Below are 21,324 nucleotides of genomic sequence, written 5' to 3' on the forward strand. Positions count from 1 at the left end.
TTAAAGGGACGGTCTGCTATAGAGGTCAGTGTTAAGGGCATATTGCTGTAGAGGCCACTGTCTAGGGGAAATCACTGTTAAGGAGATGGGGTACTGTGGAGGTCACTAATGAAGGGGCAGCCGATGTGGAGGTCACTGAAAAAGGGGCAGGATGCTGTGGAGGTCACTGTTAAAGAGGCGGGCACTGTGGAGGTCTCTGTTAAAGGGGACAGGGAACTGTGGAGGTCACAGTTAAGGGGACGGTCTGCTATGAAGGTCAGTGTTAAGGGGCGGGGTGCTGTAGAGGTCACATAAGGGGGCGGGGTGTTGTAAAGATCACATTTTAAGGGAACAGAGCTCTGTAGAGGTCACTGTTAAGGGGGTGGGTTATTGTGGAAATCACTGTTAGGGTCCATTCACACGTCCGTAGTGTATTGCGGATCCGCAATACACCTGGCCAGCACCCCCATAGAACTGCCTATTCTTGTCCGCAATTGCGGACTCTTAACGATTGTGTGTGATGTATGTGGTGCGCTGTGTGATGTGTGTGGTGCACTGTGTGATGTATGTGGTGCAGTGTGTGATGTATATGGTAAACTGTGTGATGTGTGTGGTGCATTGTGTGATGTATGTGGTGCACTGTGTGATGTGTGTGTGGTGCAGTGTGTGATGTGTGTGTGGTTTAACTGTGTGATGTATGTGGTGCACTGTGTGATGTGTGTGTGGTTTAACTGTGTGATGTATGTGGTGCACTGTGTGATGTGTGTGTGGTTTAACTGTGTGATGTATGTGGTGCAGTGTGTGATGTGTATGTGGTGCACTGTGTGATGTATGTGGTGCAGTGGCTGATGTATATGGTGCAGTATGTGATGTATGTGATGCAGTGGCTGATGTATGTGGTGCAGTGGCTGATGTATATGGTGCAGTGGCTGATGTATGTGGTGCAGTGGCTGATGTATGCGGTGCAGTGGCTGATGTATGCGGTGCAGTGGCTGATGTATGTGGTGCAGTGGCTGATGTATGTGGTGCAGTGGCTGATGTATATGGTGCAGTGGCTGATGTATGCGGTGCAGTGGCTGATGTATGTGGTGCAGTGGCTGATGTATATGGTGCAGTGGCTGATGTATGCGGTGCAGTGGCTGATGTATGTGGTGCAGTGGCTGATGTATATGGTGCAGTGGCTGATGTATGCGGTGCAGTGGCTGATGTATGTGGTGCAGTGGCTGATGTATATGGTGCAGTGGCTGATGTATGCGGTGCAGTGGCTGATGTATGTGGTGCAGTGGCTGATGTATATGGTGCAGTGGCTGATGTATGCGGTGCAGTTAGGGTTGCCACCTTTCCCAACAAAAAATACAGGCCAAGTTAAGCCACACCCCGAAGGGTGTAGAGTTGCTATCATACTGTGGTTCAATTAATATTGCCAGTAGAAAAAAAAAAAGTACCGACACCGACATGGCCACTAAAATACCGGCCTTGCCGGTGAGATACCGGCCGGGTAGCAATCTTAGGTGCAGTGTGTGATGTATGTGGTGCAGTGTGTGATTACACATATCAGTACATTACACGCTGCTGCTGTAACCTAGTTCTGTACGTCCATCTTGATGTCCAGGCCGTAGTCTTCAGCTCCACTGCTGGGCCTCGTGCACAGCGCACCGCTCTCCTTACTATAACAACCCCGGGAGCTAGCCCCTCCTCCTTCCAGTTCCCGCCAGTCTCCTCTGCTGCAGGGCCTGTATGGCTCCGGTAGTCGCCCAAACCAACCAATAACAAAGCTCCTTGCTGTGAGGAGCTTTGTTATTGGTTGTTTCAGGCACAATCTCTGCGCTGCCTGCGCTGTTCACAACGCGCCCTGCGCTGTTAATTGTCAGGAACTGTCTAAGGCGTATTGGTATGTCTTAGACTTTTTCCAGGGAGTAATAATGGCTCGCACACTATGGCGCTTGTACGCCTCTGGGGGGGGGGGGGGTCATAGGCAATAGATAGATGTATGTTGGTGAGGCCTGCTGATTTCAGAGGGATCGGCCAATCTAGTGTGCATGGCCTCATCTCTCCTCTCCTGATGGCAGAAATAGGGGGAAGAGAAGGATTGGGCACATTGGACCTCCATCTTGCCCATACTTACCAACCTTTGGGGTCATTTATCAAACTGGTGTAAAGTAAAACTGGCTTAGTTGCCCATAGCAACCAATCAGAATCCACTTCTCTGGAGAATGGAAGGTGGAATCTGATTGGTTGCTATGGGCAACTAAGCCAGTTCTTCTCTACACCAGTTTGATAAATTACCCAATCATGGGGAGTGGCTTGCATAAGCTCCACCCATTTATGACCAAGCCAGCTCAAATTTGCTGGAATTGTCTCTGAAAACTAGGAAAAACCCCTGCAAATTCGGGCCTGTTAGCAATGATGAACGCTCGATCCTGGCGTTCTCGGAGAGAGATGCTATCTACTAGAGATGTCTAGCTGCAGCTTTCTCCTCAGACAAGCAGAGCATGCGTGGGTCTGGGAGGATCGGGAGAAACAGCTTAGCTCGGATTGGTTGCTATGGACAACAAAGACAGCTTTGATAAATGAAGCCCTTTACTTATCTTAGTTATTGCAGTTTCCAGACCATCAGATGGTGGAGTAAAGGAATAACTTCCATTCAAAAGAAGAAAAAAATCTATTTGTTCCTTCCCCCGCCCGGTACGATCGCTCAGGTGAGGCGGGAATATTTCCATTTCCCTTCCATAATAAGACTAAAGCGATAAGGATTAATCGAATGCGCCATTTAAGTGAAGCATGAAAGGAGCCAGCATTAGGCAGATAGGGCCGAGAAATTGCCAAATCCAAGATACCACGGTGGAGTTTAACTCCTGCAAGAAGGGTCAGTCACCTAGAGTGAAGCAATTTAGAAAACGTTAACTACAATTCTCCGGAGAACGGCGTTAATCGGACGCCCGGCCGGGTCCTGCCTGGTATCCCAAGGGCAGGAATTAACATATCAGTGTCTAAATGACAGGAGGAAAATAATGCCGTACCTGTCAGAGATATACACTCACCTAAAGAATTATTAGTGCCCCCATACTATTACAGTGTTGGACCCCCTTTTGCCTTCAGAACTGCCTTAATTCTACGTGGCATTGATTCCACAAGGTGCTGATAGCATTCTTTAGAAATGTTGGCCCATATTGATAGGATAGCATCTTGCAGTTGATGGAGATTTGAGGGATGCACATCCAGGGCACGAAGCTCCCGTTCCACCACATCCCAAAGATGCTCTATTGGGCTGAGATCTGGTGACTGTGGGGCCATTTTAGTCCAGTGAACTCATTGTCATGTTCAAGAAACCAATGTGAAATGATTCGAGCTTTGTGACATGGTGCATTATCCTGCTGGAAGTAGCCATCAGAGGATGGATACATGTTCTCATTCTGTTTACGCCAAATTCGGACTCTACCATTTGAATGTCTCAACAGAAATCGAGACTCATCAGACCAGGCAACATTTTTCCAGTCTTCCACAGTCCAATTTTGGTGAGCTCGTGCAAATTGTAGCCTCTTTTTCCTATTTGTAGTGGAGATGAGTGGTACCCGGTGGGGTCTTCTGCTGTTGTAGCCCATCCGCCTCAAGGTTGTGCGTGTTGTGGCTTCACAAATGCTTTGCTGCAGACCTCGGTTGTAACGAGTGGTTATTTCAGTCAACGTTGCTCTTCTATCAGCTTGAATCAGTCGGCCCATTCTCCTCTGACCTCTAGCATCCACAAGGCATTTTCGCCCACAGGACTGCCGCATACTGGATGTTTTTCCCTTTTCACACCATTCTTTGTAAACCCTAGAAATGGTTGTGCGTGAAAATCCCAGTAACTGAGCAGATTGTGAAATACTCAGAGCAGTCCGTCTGGCACCAACAACCATGCCACGCTCAAAATTGCATAAATCACCTTTCTTTCCCATTCTGACATTCAGTTTGGACTTCAGGAGATTGTCTTGACCAGGAGCACCCACCTAAATGCATTGAAGCAACTGCCATGTGATTGGTTGACTAGATAATTGCATTAATGAGAAATAGAACAGGTGTTCCTAATAATTCTTTAGGTGAGTGTATTTCTACATGGTTGTGGTAAAATGGAGGCAAAAATGGCGGCAACAGATTTTTTAAATGTTTTTCATTTTATAGTAAAGTTTATGGACTGGTCCTATAGGGAGAGATGCAAAGTGAGAAGGTTGCATAGCAAGAATTAAATTGGGACTCCCTGCTTGGTATATGTTTGGCCTTTTCACTCCCCTCTCATGACTAATGGCAGGCTGGTGACTTCAGCTCTATAGCTACACCCCTTCCCAACTATGGCTATGCCCCCGACCAACTATAGATACACCCATGACCAACTATAGCTACATCCTTGACCACCTATAGACCTAGAGCTATGCCCCTGACCAATTATAGTTACACCCCTGTCCAACTATGGCTACGCCCCTGACCACCTAGAGCCACTCCCCTGACCAACTATAGCTACGCCCCAGACCAACTATAGTTATGCCCCAACCAACTATAGTTATGCCCCTGACCAATTATAGTTATGCCCCTGACCATCTATAGCCATGCCCCTGACCACCTATAGCCATGCCCCTGACCACCTATAGCCATGCCCCTGACCATCTATAGCTACGCCCCTGCCCAACTATGGCTACACCCCTGACCAACTATAGCCACGCCCCTGACCAACTATAGTTAAGCCCCTGACCAACTATAGCTACACCCCTGACCAACTATAGCTACGCCCCGACCAACTATAGCTACTTCCTTGACTACCTATAGACCTATAGCTATGCCCCTGACCAACTATAGCTACACCCATGACCAACTATAGCTACACCCATGACCAACTATAGCTACATCCTTGACTTCCTATAGACCTATAGCTATGCCCCTGAGCAATTATAGTTACACCCCTGACCAACTATAGCTACGCCCCCGACCAACTATAGCTACGCCCCTGTTCAACTATAGCTACGCCCATGACCAACTATAGCTACATCCTTGACCACCTATAGCCATGCCCCTGACCACCTATAGCCATGCCCCTGACCATCTATAGCCATGCCCCTGACCATCTATAGCCATGCCCCTGATCATCTATAGCCATGCCCCTGACCATCTATAGCCATGCCCCTGACCATCTATAGCCATGCCCCTGACCATCTATAGCCATGCCCCTGACCATCTATAGCTATGCCCCTGACCATCTATAGCCATGCCCCTGACCATCTATAGCCATGCCCCTGACCATCTATAGCCATGCCCCTGATCATCTATAGCCATGCCCCTGACCATCTATAGCCATGCCCCTGACCATCTATAGCCATGCCCCTGACCATCTATAGCCATGCCCCTGACCATCTATAGCCATGCCCCTGACCATCTATAGCCATGCCCCTGACCATCTATAGCCATGCCCCTGACCATCTATAGCCATGCCCCTGACCATCTATAGCTATGCCCCTGACCATCTATAGTCATGCCCCTGACCGTTATTGGTCAGCGACCGATCTGGAAATGTTATTAAAAATTTGTATTGCTCTAGGAATGTCTCCCAACATTTACCATACGTAACACCCACAAAAAGACCACATTCGGGTACATTGCATAACCTGTAAAATCTGTTTTTGTGGGGCGGTTGTGAGGTAGGACTATGGGGGTCTCATGGTCCCGACCACCAGAGAGTCCGGCATTTTTTCCTATAGTGTGCAAGCACAGCTACCGCTGATGGATGGCAGGGTGGTCGTAACCATGGAAATGCGCAGTGTATAATGCGATGGAAAAATGAATCAAGCCAGCGAAGGAAGCAATATGGATAATAACAATACATTAGTAAGTGCCTTGTATTAACCTTCTGTACATGATAAATGCCACTTGCTAAAGTGACACAACCCCTTCAATGGTCTATTCTTTGGATGCATCATTTATTTCAGATCGGTAGGAGTCTGACACCCAGAGCCCCCACTTATCAGCTGATTTTGCACTGGCTGAAGGCAGAGCTCCATCCGCTGTGTAGTGGCCATGCCGGGGTACTGCAGCTCACCTACCATTCAATCAGCTTCTGGCTCTGTCCTCTGTGTTATTTCTTACTTTGGGGGATGCTGAAATCAGCTGATCAGTTGGGATGTTGGACCTCCAGCAGTCAGATATTGATGACCTAAGGATAGGTCATCAATATCTAGACCCCAGAGAACCCCTTTAAAAAAGAAGACACCAGAATTATAAATGGCAGATGCAGTGGTGTACATAGAGAAGTCAGGGCCCCATAGCAAGGATCAAACCAGGCCCCCCACACAGGACTGAAGGGTTTCCGCCTTAACCCCTTTCAATGACCCTTGGGTAATTTTTTCCACTGCTTTGTTTGCTAAAAGTTCTTTCTTTAGAGGGTAGAGTCCTGACCAAGTTTTGACCCCCAGTAGAAGAGGAGATGATCCCAACTGGGCCCCCTCTTGCCCTGGGCCCCATAGCAGTCACATGGTCTGCCGCTATGGTAGTTACGCCCCTGGGGAGATGGTCGGTGGGGGACTAGGTCACACATTTTGCATCAGGACCCAGTGGCTATTACACTATGTGACCAGATAAGATCATTAGGCTCCTGCCGGTGACAAAGGACCTTCAAGAGGACAGCATGTACTTTCAAGGTCGTCAGGCTGCCCACGCGAGGACCAGACATTTCTGCGGAGGATGCTGCAGAGGTTATAATGTTACGGCTCCGTAATACGATCTGCATTGTAATACAAATTCTGCTATTATCAGGTATCAAATCAATTACACGACCTGTCAGTCTCCGAGGTGCAGTCGCCCTCCACAGCCTGACTACTGGCCAAAATGTCCTGTGTCCAATTAGTGTCAATGAAAACCCAGCAGCCGTGGGGGTCCGGTGTCCATCCCAGACATGAATCCAATGCGGTGTAGAAGTGCATCCTGAGACGGGAAGGAGTCACTTATTGCTGCAAATGGAGCGGCAATCCCAAGTAGCTCCCATAACATCACACATACAGCAGTTATACTGGTCACGCTTTCCCGCAACTGCTAATCTGCTTCCTGTACAGATGCACCCCCCCCCCCCCCCGCCCTTCACCAGTCTCAATAATCCATCGCAGAGAGATAAGATAGAAACAAGCATCCGTTATCTCCGTTCTCAAAGAAAGGACGATTATTGAACAACCCCCTTAGGCCGCGCAGGAGCAGGAAACACTCGGGATTTACTGGATCGGTAGAAAAGAGCCGTTCCCCATCTAAAGCTCTCCAGTTGTCATCTTCTGTCAAGATATTAAATATTCTATTTGGGAGTTTATCTTTTGCTGGAAAAGCTGGGTGATGGGTGGAATATGGTGACTGGCTTCCATAAGGTCAACTGCATCAACACTCCTATAGGATCGCATGCAGGGCCGTGTTTACAACAAGGCACATGAGGGCACGTGCCTAGGGTGTCAGGAATGGAGGGGGGGGGGGGGACTTCACAGAGAAAACAAACGATTTAGGGCTCATGCACACGACCAAATGTATTTTGCGGTCCACAAAAAATACTGATGACGTCCGTGTGCATTCTGTATTTTGCGGAACGGAACATCTGGCCCCTAACAGAACAGTCCTATCCTTGTCCGTAATGCTGACAATAATAGGACATATTCAATTTTTTTTTGCAGAGCAGACATACGGAAACGGAATGCACACAGAGTAACTTCCGTTTTTTGTTTTTTTTTTGCGGACCCATTGAAATGAATGGTTCCACATACGGTCTGCAAAAAAAAATGGAACGGACACAGAAAGAGAATACATTCGTGTGCATGAGCCCTTTGTGTCTCCTTATCAGTAACTTTAGTTTATTTTAACTACAAGTCAGAAGATTTAACCCTCACACTGCTTACCTACAGCTAATGTAACAGTTAATCTATTCAGGAAGGCAGTGTAAAGTATACACATTCAATAGCTGCCAGCCGTCACCTCTCCCGTCTCCTCGGCTTCCCCAAACACATACACATTCGGCTTGGCCGAACTTATCTGTGTATTCTATGGGGAGAAAGCCGTCGTCAGGCACTTCTGGAGGAACAAAAGGATGGGACAAAAATATTCACCCAATCCTTGTCTCCCCTTGTCTGGGGAAAGTCGAGAAATCCCCACACGTGTTAGTGTGTCGGCTGAACCTGCCGTTCTCAGTGGGTTTGGCTGACAATAGTATAATTATAGTCATACTTGGGGCTGCAGTTAATAATACAAGTGATAAGGAGACATCAGAGTAGTCAAATGAGGAGAAAGATGAAGCCAGTATATGACCCATAGGTACAGGATTTCTCTGCCTGTCACACAGACCATTCCATAATCCACACACTGACAAGGAAGAAGCAAGGCTACTTTCACACTAGCGCTTTTTGCAGATCCGTCATGGATCTGCAAAAAACGCTTCCGTTACAATAATACAACCGCATGCATCTGTCATGAACGGATGCGGTTGTATTATGTCTTCTATAGCCATGACGGATCCGTCTTGAACTCCATTGAAAGTCAATGGGGGAACGGATCTGTTTTCTGTTGTGCCAGATTGTGTCAGAGAAAACGGATCCGTCCCCATTGACTTACATTGTGTGCCAGGACGGATGGATCTGTCTTGCTCCGCACCACATCGCAGACAGAAAAACGCTGCAGGCGGCCTCCAGAGCGGAATGGTGATGATCGGAGGCAAACTGATGCGTTCTGAGCGGATCCTTTTCCATTCAGAATGCATTAGGGCAAAACTGATCTGTTTTGGACCGCTTGTGAGAGCCCTGAACGGATCTCAGAAACGGAAAGCCAAAACGCCAGTGTGAAAGTAGCCTAAGGCACCAGTGTAAAAAAAAACTACCGCGACCACAGAGTAAGGGTCATACACCTAGCAAGTTAAGGCTCGTTCAGATAAGTGATGTTAAAGGGGTTGTGCAGCAATAGATATGGATGGACTATCCTCATGATAGGTCATCAATATCTGATCGGCAGGGGTCCGACACTTGGCACCACTGCAGATCATCTGTTTGAGGCGGCGCTCCATACGAGTGCTGCTTCCTGTTCATTACACTACGTGTCGTCTCCTGTGGGGCAGCGGCGTAGTGTAATTGCCAGTACTCGCTCCATTCAAGTGAATGGAAAGAGTACTTTTCATTACACTGCCCTTCCGAGATGATGGGCAGTATAATGAGGTGGAAGCAGCGCTCACATGAAGAGCCGCCTCCTCTTCAAACAGCTGATCGGCGGCGGTGCTGGGTGTCGGATCAGATATTGATGACCTATCCCGAGGACAGGTCATCCATATATATAGCCTGCACAACCCTTTTTTTACCACAAGGTCAAAACTTTTATGTACCTATTGTATACCCTAAAGTCAATAGACCGCTATAGCCAAATGTGCCTAGGGCAGCACAAAGTTTTGTGTGATGTCACAAAATACAATACAATACAACTCCACCTAGAGGATACTTTGAAAATTGCAAAGGCGATTTTACGGAAAAATGGGGTTTATTTTTTTTGGACTTTAAGAAGTGAGTTCCAGCTCTAAATAATAGAAAATGCCATGAGATTTTCCAATGTTGCAAATAATATAATGACTGCGTTACAATTGTGTGAAACAAAGTTGTAATGGCAGTCATATTGAATGCCACCCAGCTTTCCCAGAGACCAATAAAACTGAGAAATAGAATTTTGCTCATTTCATTCTCGGCACTTATGGGTTAAAGCAATTCCCTCGCAGCGGCTTCGCACATCGAGATTATTTGATTTGCATCAAAATGCTCAGAGCGAGAGGCATTGATCATCTGCAAATCCATCAATTAAGTTTAACCGCCGGTGACAACAAGAACGAGGGGGCTGGATGTCCCTGGAATGTGTGCAGTGGACACGAGTGCTCACATCCATCGCTGCGTACCATCTGGCTGGCACGGCTCGTATGAATATTTAAGATTCTCTGCCCTGAATATAAAGATGCAGCGTACTGAATTGCAGTCGACGCATTCCTTGGCTCGGGCAGACGCCACCTTGCTCGTGAACTTCTGTTTACCGCAAACAAAAAGAAAGAAAAAATGTCTGTACTATTCGCAGCCAATATCTGCGGCGTATGCATCCCCTGGGTGATAGCATGAGTAAAGATTATGTACACACTGCATTAATACTGTGCAGTAAGACTGTGTACACACTGCATTAATACTGTGCAGTAAGACTGTGTACACACTGCATTAATACCGTGCAGCAAGACTGTGTACACACTGCATTAATACTGTGCAGTAAGACTGTGTACACACTGCATTAATACCGTGTAGTAAGACTGTGTACACACTGCATTAATACCGTGCAGCAAGACTGTGTACACACAGCATTAATACCGTGCAGCAAGACTGTGTACACACTGCATTAATACCGTGCAGTAAGACTGTGTACACACTGCATTAATACCGTGCAGTAAGACTGTGTACACACTGCATTAATACCGTGCAGTAAGAATGTGTACACACAGCATTAATACCGTGCAGCAAGACTGTGTACACACTGCATTAATACTGTGCAGTAAGACTGTGTACACACTGCATTAATACCGTGCAGTAAGACTGCGTACACACTGCATTAATACCGTGCAGTAAGACTGTGTACACACAGCATTAATACCGTGCAGTAAGACTGTGTACACACTGCATTAATACCGTGCAGCAAGACTGTGTACACACTGCATTAATACCGTGCAGTAAGACTGTGTACACACAGCATTATTACCGTGCAGCAAGACTGTGTACACACTGCATTAATACTGTGCAGTAAGACTGTGTACACACTGCATTAATACCGTGCAGTAAGACTGTGTACACACTGCATTAATACTGTGCAGTAAGACTGTGTACACACTGCATTATTACCGTGCAGCAAGACTGTGTACACACTGCATTAATACCGTGCAGTAAGACTGTGTACACACTGCATTAATACCGTGCAGTAAGACTATGTACACACAGCATTAATACCATGCAGCAAGACTGTGTACACACTGCATTAATACCGTGCAGTAAGACTGTGTACACACTGCATTAATACTGTGCAGTAAGACTGTGTACACACTGCATTAATACCGTGCAGTAAGACTATGTACACACTGCATTAATACCATGCAGCAAGACTGTGTACACACTGCATTAATACTGTGCAGTAAGACTGTGTACACACTGCATTAATACTGTGCAGTAAGACTGTGTACACACTGCATTAATACTGTGCAGTAAGACTGTGTACACACTGCATTAATACCGTGCAGTAAGACTGTGTACACACTGCATTAATACTGTGCAGTAAGACTGTGTACACACTGCATTAATACAGTGCAGTAAGACTGTGTACACACAGCATTAATACCGTGCAGCAAGACTGTGTACACACTGCATTAATACCGTGCAGTAAGACTGTGTACACACTGCATTAATACTGTGCAGTAAGACTGTGTACACACTGCATTAATACTGTGCAGTAAGACTGTGTACACACTGCATTAATACTGTGCAGTAAGACTGTGTACACACTGCATTAATACTGTGCAGTAAGACTGTGTACACACTGCATTAATACTGTGCAGTAAGACTGTGTACACACTGCATTAATACCGTGCAGAAAGACTATGTACACACTGCATTAATACTGTGCAGTAAGACTGTGTACACACTGCATTAATACCGTGCAGCAAGACTGTGTACACACTGCATTAATACTGTGCAGTAAGACTGTGTACACACTGCATTAATACCATGCAGAAAGACTATGTACACACTGCATTAATACTGTGCAGTAAGACTGTGTACACACTGCATTAATACTGTGCAGTAAGACTGTGTACACACTGCATTAATACCGTGCAGCAAGACTGTGTACACACTGCATTAATACTGTGCAGTAAGACTGTGTACACACTGCATTAATACCGTGCAGAAAGACTGTGTACACACTGCATTAATACCGTGCAGTAAGACTGTGTACACACTGCATTAATACCGTGCAGTAAGACTGTGTACACACTGCATTAATACTGTGCAGTAAGACTGTGTACACACTGCATTAATACTGTGCAGTAAGACTGTGTACACACTGCATTAATACCGTGCAGAAAGACTATGTACACACTGCATTAATACTGTGCAGTAAGACTGTGTACACACTGCATTAATACCGTGCAGCAAGACTGTGTACACATTGCATTAATACCGTGCAGCAAGACTGTGTACACACTGCATTAATACCGTGCAGAGCAAAATAAATAATACATAGAATTGACAAGAAACTACAAGCAAGCTACTGTTGATGGATCCTCTAGGCGTCTGGCTGCCAAATCTACAGCCCTGATTCTGCTCATATGACTGGTTAAGATCATCTGCCCTGAATTTAGGTGCCACCCTTTTAAATTTCAATGAGATGTGCAGAATAATAGTTCCCTTGCAGCATTTTCACAATCAGCAAACTGCTGTTGACAAATCTATCGTTCTTTCATACGTGCTTAAAGGGGTTCTCCGGGAATTAAGAAAATAAAAATACTTAAATATTACTTTATTATAAATATATTCCCAAATACCTTACATTAGTTATAATGGCTCGTTTTGTCTGGGGAGCAATCATTAGGAGAAACCAAATGGCCGCCGTCCTATTAGTGCACACAAAACCTGTCCTAATCACACATGAGGATAAGTTACTTCACAACACTGAGCTGAAGAGCTACCTCATCCTCCTCTCTTACTTGTCAGGGATTGTGATCCTGAATACAGATGATAAGATCTTTAGCTGAATCTCTGTTGGAATAATGTGGCTAATGAGCAGCAGCACTTGTGTGCATTACCACAGTCTGTCCTCTCTGTACTTCATGTCTCCTCATGAACTCCATTCCCACAGAGAATGAAGATCTTATCAGCTGTATTCAGGACCATAATCCCTGACAAGTAGGAGAAGAGGATGAGGCAGCTCTTTATCTCAGTGTTGTAAAAGTAACTTGTCCTGCTGTGTGATTAGGACAGGTTTTGTACGCACTAATAGGACGGCGGCCAATTTATTTCTCCTAATCATTGCTCCCTAGACAAAACGAGCCATTATAATTAATAAAAAGTATTTGGGAATATATTTATAATAAAGGAATATTTACGTATTTTGATCTTCTTAATTCCTGGAAAACCCCTTTAAATAAAGAATCTAAAGTACAGCCATTGCTCACATGTATGTTTCAAAATTCACTGCCTTAAGTGCAATTATTGAGAAGACCATTTCGAATTCCAGCCACCATTTCGAATGCTCATGATCACTGCAAACAATATGAACATCTTGCAGCCAATTTCTGATACTCAGTAGAAAAAGAAATCCTGCTGATACAAGGAAACCATCAGCAAGCTAACATTGATGGATCTGAAAAGTTGTAAACAAATAATATGAAATCAATTTCTCTACTTTATTTACAGTAGAATACAGTATGGGTAGCGAATAATTTGTACATGCTACAGCAGTACTCCAATGTGCAAGAAGCAAAATCCTCTCCCTACCAGGAAACTATAAGCAAACTACTGTTGATGGATCTCAGATTCTTAAAATGTATCTATATTTAGCTCTTTGGTATAATAACGTTGGTATGCAGTGTTGTATGGACATTGGATCTGATTGAGTCAGTGTAACAATCCTTGTTGCACAGGAAATTTATTCCAACAAACCCCACTCCAATTAGGTAAGTACATAGCTCTCAGGCTATTTTATCGTTTGTGTAAATGAGTATCAGGAATCCATACGTTAGGGGGCTGAGTTGTAGGATGTGTTCAAGTAGGCAAGCTAAAGTCAAAATAAAAAAGAGAAAACTTAATAAGATCCATCATCAGCAGCTGACCTACTTGTTGACGGTTTCCATGTAGGCACACCTGTTTTTTCGTTGCTGCTCAATGTATAAAGAAGCCAAACTTGAGTAAAAAATGTAAATAAAAATATTAGAGAGAGTGGATAATGCTAATCAAAGGCAGAGCTTCAGTTCTAAAGTCCATTTCATAGGAGATGGGACCCCCATCTAGTGTCACAAGAATCCTAGTACTTATTTTCAGCAGGCAGATGGAAGTCAGTGGTGAGATATGGAAATATTGTTCACATACCGCACCATGCCCCAATACATACTGAGGCATCACAGAAGCACCATATGGCGGTACATTGGTCAATAATACAACCAAAATGGATTTACTGCACTGCCACAGGGTCAGTGGATGAGACAAAGCCATAAATATACACAAAAAATGTGTCTGTCTCTTTGAATCTTAATAAAGCCTATAAATGGCGCTCTGTTGCTGAGGTTTCGACCTGGACAGTGGCGGCCGATCTCCAGGGTTTAGAGCTTGTTAGGGTCATGACTGAATATTCCGAGTAGTCACAAACAGTGGCAACCGAGCGATTGCTAACTCTGCCATGCACACTTTATAAAATGCCACTTTAAAGGCTTTAAAATGACAAGCAACTGAACACGATATAAATTATACATGCAGTCATATACATATAAATTATGCAGATGAATTACATAACGATAAATGTGTCTGTGCTGAAAAGCCTTGTCCCTGACAGAGAGAGGAGGGTTATTGAAATTCAGAACACAAAAAGTCTCATTGATTCAAGAGGAGGTTGTATTATAATAGTCCATGGCTGTATGTTCATTAATAAGGCTGTGGGAGAGGGGGATCCAAATTGAAATTAAAAAGCAATTCCAGTTACAATGGATATTTACATAACGTGTGTGTAAACATCTCTAAGGTATATAGTAAAGAGATGCAATTACATTTTGCTCCTAAAAATACTGCCCCTATGACCTCAACCATATAACTACTATAATACTGCTTAATATGTACATTCATATAACTACTATTATAGAGCCACCTATGTACAAGAATATACAGTAACTACTATTATACTGCCTCCTATGAACAAGAATATAACTACTATAAAACTGCCTCCTATGTACAAGAATATAACTACTATAATACTGCTCCTATGTACAAGAATATAACTACTATAATACTGCCTCCTATGTACAAGAATATAACTAATATAATACTGCTCCTATGTACAATAATATAACTACTATAATACTGCTCCTATGTACAAGAATATAACTACTATAATACTGCTCCTATGTACAAGAATATAACTACTATAATACTGCTCCTATGTACAAGAATATAACTACTATAATACTGCTCCTATGTACAAGAATATAACTACTATAATACTGCTCCTATGTACAATAATATAACTACTATAATACTGCTCCTATGTACAAGAATATAACTACTATAATACTGCCTCCTATGTACAAAAATATAACTACTATAATACTGCTCCTATGTACAAGAATATAACTACTATAATACTGCTCCTATGTACAAGAATATAACTACTATAATACTGCTCCTATGTACAAGAATATAACTGCTATAATACTGCTCCTGTGTACAAGAATATAACTACTATAATACTGCTCCTATGTACATGAATATAACTACTATAATACTGCCTCCTATGTGCAAGAATATAACTACTATAATACTGCCTCCTATGTACAAGAATATAACTACTATAATACTGCTCCTATGTACAAGAATATAACTACTATAATACTGCTCCTATGTACAAGAATATAACTACTATAATACTGCTCCTATGTACAAGAATATAACTACTATAATACTGCTCCTATGTACAAGAATATAACTACTAAAATACTGCTCCTATGTACAAGAATATAACTACTATAATACTGCTCCTATGTACAAGAATATAACTACTATTATACTGCCTCCTATGAACAAGAATATAACTACTATAATACTGCTCCTATGTACAAGAATATAACTACTATTATACTGCCTCCTATGAACAAGAATATAACTACTATAATACTGCCTCCTATATACAGTAATATAACTACTATAATACTGCCTCCTATGTACAAGAATATAACTACTATAAAACTGCCTCCTATGTACAAGAATATAACTACTATAATACTGCTCCTATGTACAAGAATATAACTACTATAATACTGCTCCTATGTACAAGAATATAACTACTATAATACTGCTCCTATGTACAATAATATAACTACTATAATACTGCTCCTATGTACAAGAATATAACTACTATAATACTGCCTCCTATGTACAAGAATATAACTACTATAATACTGCTCCTATGTACAAGAATATAACTACTATAATACTGCCTCCTATGTACAAGAATATAACTACTATAATACTGCTCCTATGTACAAGAATATAACTACTATAATACTGCTCCTATGTACAAGAATATAACTACTAAAATACTGCTCCTATGTACAAGAATATAACTACTATAATACTGCTCCTATGTACAAGAATATAACTACTATAATACTGCTCCTATGTACAAGAATATAACTACTATAATACTGCACCCTATGTACAAGAATATAACTACTATAATACTGCTCCTATGTACAAGAATATAACTACTATAATACTGCCTCCTATGTACAAGAATATAACTACTATAATACTGCTCCTATGTACAAGAATATAACTACTATAATACTGCTCCTATGTACAAGAATATAACTACTATAATACTGCTCCTATGTACAAGACTATAGCTACTATAATACTGCCCTCTATAGTATAAATATGCCCTGTTGAGTACAGAAGCAGAGTCCTGAGTGATGTGCGCTGGGAAGACACGTTCTGGTTTGGAAATGTTCCCCGTTATGGGAGTCAATTGCTGAAAACTGTTTGATTGAATGTTTAAGCATTAGAAACGGCTCCTGTGACGTCACGATGCTCGACTGCACAACGCTCTTGATGAGGATCCAGAATATTACCGCATGCAGATGTTCATCTCTTTCCACTGAGCCCAGACAAAGCTTGGAATCAGGAATAAACGTGCACATTAAAGGGCCGGCACCCAATCAAAACCGGGAGAGGCAATTAGCGAACATGGAAATGGCATAGAGCATAGCAGGGTTAGAGCAGGTCACGGGGACGATGTTATGAGATGGTACTGAGGATAGCGGTTGAGAGTGGCTCCATGAGGTGTAACTGTGGTAACTGTGCCCTGGCTGGACCGGATGGCACTGACTATGAGGTCCATAGGAGCTGTCTACGCCATGCTGCAGTGCAGGGGTCAGCAACCTTCGGCACTCCAGCTGTTGTGAAACTACAATTCTCAGCATGCTCCATTCATTTCTATGGGAGTTTTGAGAAGAGCAGAGCAATTTTGCATGATGAGAGTTGTAGTTTCATAATAACTGGAGTGCCGGAGGTTTGGGGCTGGGTCAAACCAAACCAGTAAGTCCATATTCCAAAGACGTATCAAGGTCAAATTGTCTCCTTCCTATAAAACCGCCCTAGTACCCAAGACTGCTGTGTTTACCGTGCTGCAGAATACGTTATGGGGTGTGTATACTTTTGCAGCCCTTTTTTGTTGCTGCTCCAAAGCCATAAAAAAAAACAGTACTTTTTTGCGTCTATAGCTCCTGTGCAGACCAATGTGTTTCCAAGGCTACAGAGTAGAAAAACTAATTAGATTCCCTCTGCTAATTTTTGTAGATAACCTTCAGACAGTGGAAGAGGAGGTGGATGAAATACAAGACTGCAAGATCAGACTACACTGAGGGTTTGTTTGTAGTCTGTAGCCATGGAGACCCAATAACTGCTGCCTTGTGCCAGGTTTTGGCTGGATACATTGTATCAGTTTAGTATCTTAAACCTCCATATTGTGACCTTCACGAGCACTTTAAGGGCTCATGCACGCGACCGTGTGCTGGCCGGGCCCATGTTGCGGACAGCAAATTGTTGCCCACAATGCATGGGCACCGACCGTGGGGTCCGCGATCCGCATCCGACGGTCCGCACTGAAAAATAGTAGTGCATGCACTACTTTTTTGCGGTGCGGAGGCACGTACAGTAAACCCACTGAAGCAATCCATAGTGCTTCTGTGGGCTTCCGATAGGTGCCTCCGTTCCGCATCTCCCAGGGTGCGGACGCATTCAAGTGAATGGGTCCGTGATTCACGATGCGGGTTGCACATGGCCGGTGCCCGTGTATTGCAGACCCGCCGTATGCGGGCCACCATATGGACATGGCCGGGCAACGGCCATGTGCATGAGCCCTAACACTAAGTGAATTGATAGTCGTGTCCCTGAAGTTTATTTACGTGCAGTCATGATCTCTGTTTCTCAAACATGTCGCCATTTACAGTAAACGTTGAAGGATTATGTTACCTCTAGTGCACAATGCTCTGCAAGCCGGCGGGCTGAAATCAGGGAGATAACTCATATAAGGTGGAAAGACACATTCTTCTAGATGTGCAGGATGTATTGCATTGCTCATCCAGCTCTTCTGGGTTGATGAATATAATGCCAGAAATGCAGTTAAGACTGACACGTAACTGACTGAACCATGAAAGAATGTATATTGGACAAGTGATGCAGATTTGTTAGACATTCTGGCACCGTGGAAACTATTTTACCAGCATTTTTATGGAGGTCATTAGTGGTTGTGAAAAGGGAACAACTCAAGGATTGTAGCAAGAATAAAACCTCCAATCCCTCCCTGGTCTATGTCACCCTTCTCCTTTTTTTGCTAGTGACTGGAAAGATGGTTCACTGCAGCTTCCCTCGCACATGACAACTGCAGCTTTCCTCTCTCATGGCAGCTGCAGCTTTCCTCTCTCATGACAACTGCAGCTTTCCTCTCTCATGGCAGCTGCAGCTTCCTTCTCGCATGGTAAATGCAGCTTCCTTCTCGCATGGTAAATGCAGCTTCCTTCTCGCATGGTAAATGCAGCTTCCTTCTCTCATGGTAAATGCAGCTTCCCTCTCTCATGGTAAATGCAGCTTCCCTCTCTCATGGTAAATGAAGCTTCCCTCTCTCATGGTAAATGCAGCTTCCCTCTCTCATGGTAAATGAAGCTTCCCTCTCTCTTTGCTTTTGCAAATCTGTATGTGGAGTCGGAAGGAGGAAAAGAATGGGGGAGGTGGGAACCTATTGAGTGGGAAGCAGGAAACTACACAAAAGTAAAGGCAAACATCACACCAGAGCCTGACTGCTCAAAGGTAAAAAAAAAAAAAAAGGGCTACATGGCATCTTAAAGGGGTTGCCTGATACCCTAAACATTTTGAATTAACAGGGGAGATACCCTCTATATATCCCCCGTAGCTGCTGCACAGAGTAGCTGGAGGACCCATTCATGTGTCGCAGAGACAGCACTTTAATTCAACTGGCACAATGCAATACTCCATGTCCCCTTTGGAGGTGCTGTAGGGAAAGTGATCACTTGCTGTCAGGTTGCTGTGTAATCAGCTTATTTTTGGGGGCCTGAATGGCAAGAATGGTTTGTCCAGGAAGGAGAACCCCTTTAAAACTGCACAAAAAGGGGTCGGATCTGCGACAATTGTGCCTGTGGTGTAGCTCTAGGTGTTGCAGTCAGTATATGGCTGTGATGGCTAACCTCCGGCACTCCAGCTGTGGTAAAACTACAACTCCCAAGATGCACGCTTGCTTGGCTGTTCTCAGAACTCCACAGTAATGAATGGAGCATGATGTGTTCTCCAAGCCATGGCTCTTTAGCTGTTGCATAACTACAACTCCCAGCATGTTCTGACGGCGACAAGGAGTGATGTCATCACATACAGTGGCATATGATGTCATTGGCTGCTGGGCTACGCGCTCACGACTCAGGACATGCCGCATTTCAGATGCAATTAAACAGTCATTAACAGTTACAGGGCGTCATCCTGGGATTTCTAGTTTACTACTTGTGAGCGTAGTGCGGATGCCAGGCTGCAATCACACTGACCTCCAAGAACTGCTCCTTATACTCCTCCTCAAGACTTCTTCTGACAGCTAGAAGATTTCTACAACACACACTGCCCGACAGAAACACTAACTCTGCATCCTTGTCTAAAGAGCTAACAATCTAACTATTAACTAACTAATAATATCCAAATGGAAAATAGATAAATATGAGATAGATAGATCTGATAGATAGATAGATAGATAGATAGATAAATATATAGATAAATAGATAATAGATAAAGAGATATGAGATATATAGATAGATAATAGATAGATAGATAGATAGATAATAGATAAAGAGATATGAGATAGATAAATAGATAGATAGTAGATAGGTAGATGCCCCTGCTTCCACCTTTGTAGTCTGCAGACTATTCCTCCCTTCTCTCTGTGCAGACTGTCGCCCCCTCAGGGGTCCGGGGGGCGCTCTGTGCTGGTCCCTCTCCCTGCAGGGGGGTAGCAGCGGGCGCCTGTGGTGACTGCCGTCCCCGCAGATGCCCACATCCTCCCCCTGGTGTCACCCATCCGATCAATGCCCGCAGCACCCGGTGCCATCTGCAGCCCAATCTCCAATAGGCAGGATGCTCCCCAGCAGCAGGGTCCCGAGGGGCCACACTGACGGCCGGCTCCTACAGGGCAATGCTGCTGGGTGACACCTACAGGTGCAGAGCAAAAAATATATATACAAAACCTCCTGCAGTGACCAGATCCACCCGCCACACAGTCACAGCCTCTCCCGGCGTGTAAGGAGTTAATTCTCCATGCCCCCCGGGAATTCGGAGCGGAGCTGCAGAGAAGGATCTGTCATCTGCACGGGGCGCTAACTTCAGAGCGTTTTACCTGCAGTCCTATGTAAACCAACTGACACCACGTCACAATAATATGAGAAGTGTCGGATAACAAACTCAGCTCTGCTACATCTCCACCATTCTAGTCACCCAGCAGGAGACAGAAGCCGTGCGGAGCTTACCTTGCTGGTGCAGCCCCTGCTGCTGTCCTGTCTGGGGGCTGGGGGTGAAGTTAGGGGTGCCAGGCTATAGCAGTGGGGGCTTCAGTGCCATGATCCGGGGGTCCCCTCCTTCATGCTGGAAGGTGCCCGGTCTCCCACTGTTTGCAGCTGCTCCCGGGGATGAGGATGCGCTGCAGGTGTGTGCCCGTGTGTGTGCTGCAGCCTCTCAATCCCTCCTTCTCTCTCCTTCCCTCCGTTCTTCCCACTACAGCCCTCCCCTCCCTCTCTCCTATTCCAATCCGTCTATCCCCCCCACTTACTACACTCACTGCACCACCCCCTCCCCATATAAACTCCCATCCATACACATACATGCACATATACACAGAAAACAGCCCGACAGACAACCTGCAAAACATATATACAGCCAAGCACACATATATATCCATACATACATGCACATATACGCATTGAGAAAAAAAACCTAAGCTAAATACAGTCACAAAGAAAAAACCTACAAAACACATACATAGACGCACGCA

At 44.4% G+C, this 21,324-nt stretch overlaps 1 protein-coding gene across 1 annotated transcript in view; it reads right to left on the reverse strand.

The window, feature by feature from the left end:
* The window catches only part of LOC120979535 (G-protein coupled receptor 22-like), a 182,714-nt gene extending 161,736 nt beyond the window's left edge, over positions 1–20,978 (reverse strand). Inside the window, exon 1 of the mRNA XM_040408337.1 lies at positions 20,804–20,978. The gene's annotated coding sequence lies outside the window, so the exon portion shown is untranslated. The remainder of the gene's footprint in view (positions 1–20,803) is intronic.
* Between the last annotated feature and the right edge of the window lie 346 nt (positions 20,979–21,324).

Source organism: Bufo bufo, chromosome 9 (assembly GCF_905171765.1).
Source record: "Bufo bufo chromosome 9, aBufBuf1.1, whole genome shotgun sequence".
Taxonomy (NCBI): domain Eukaryota; kingdom Metazoa; phylum Chordata; class Amphibia; order Anura; family Bufonidae; genus Bufo; species Bufo bufo.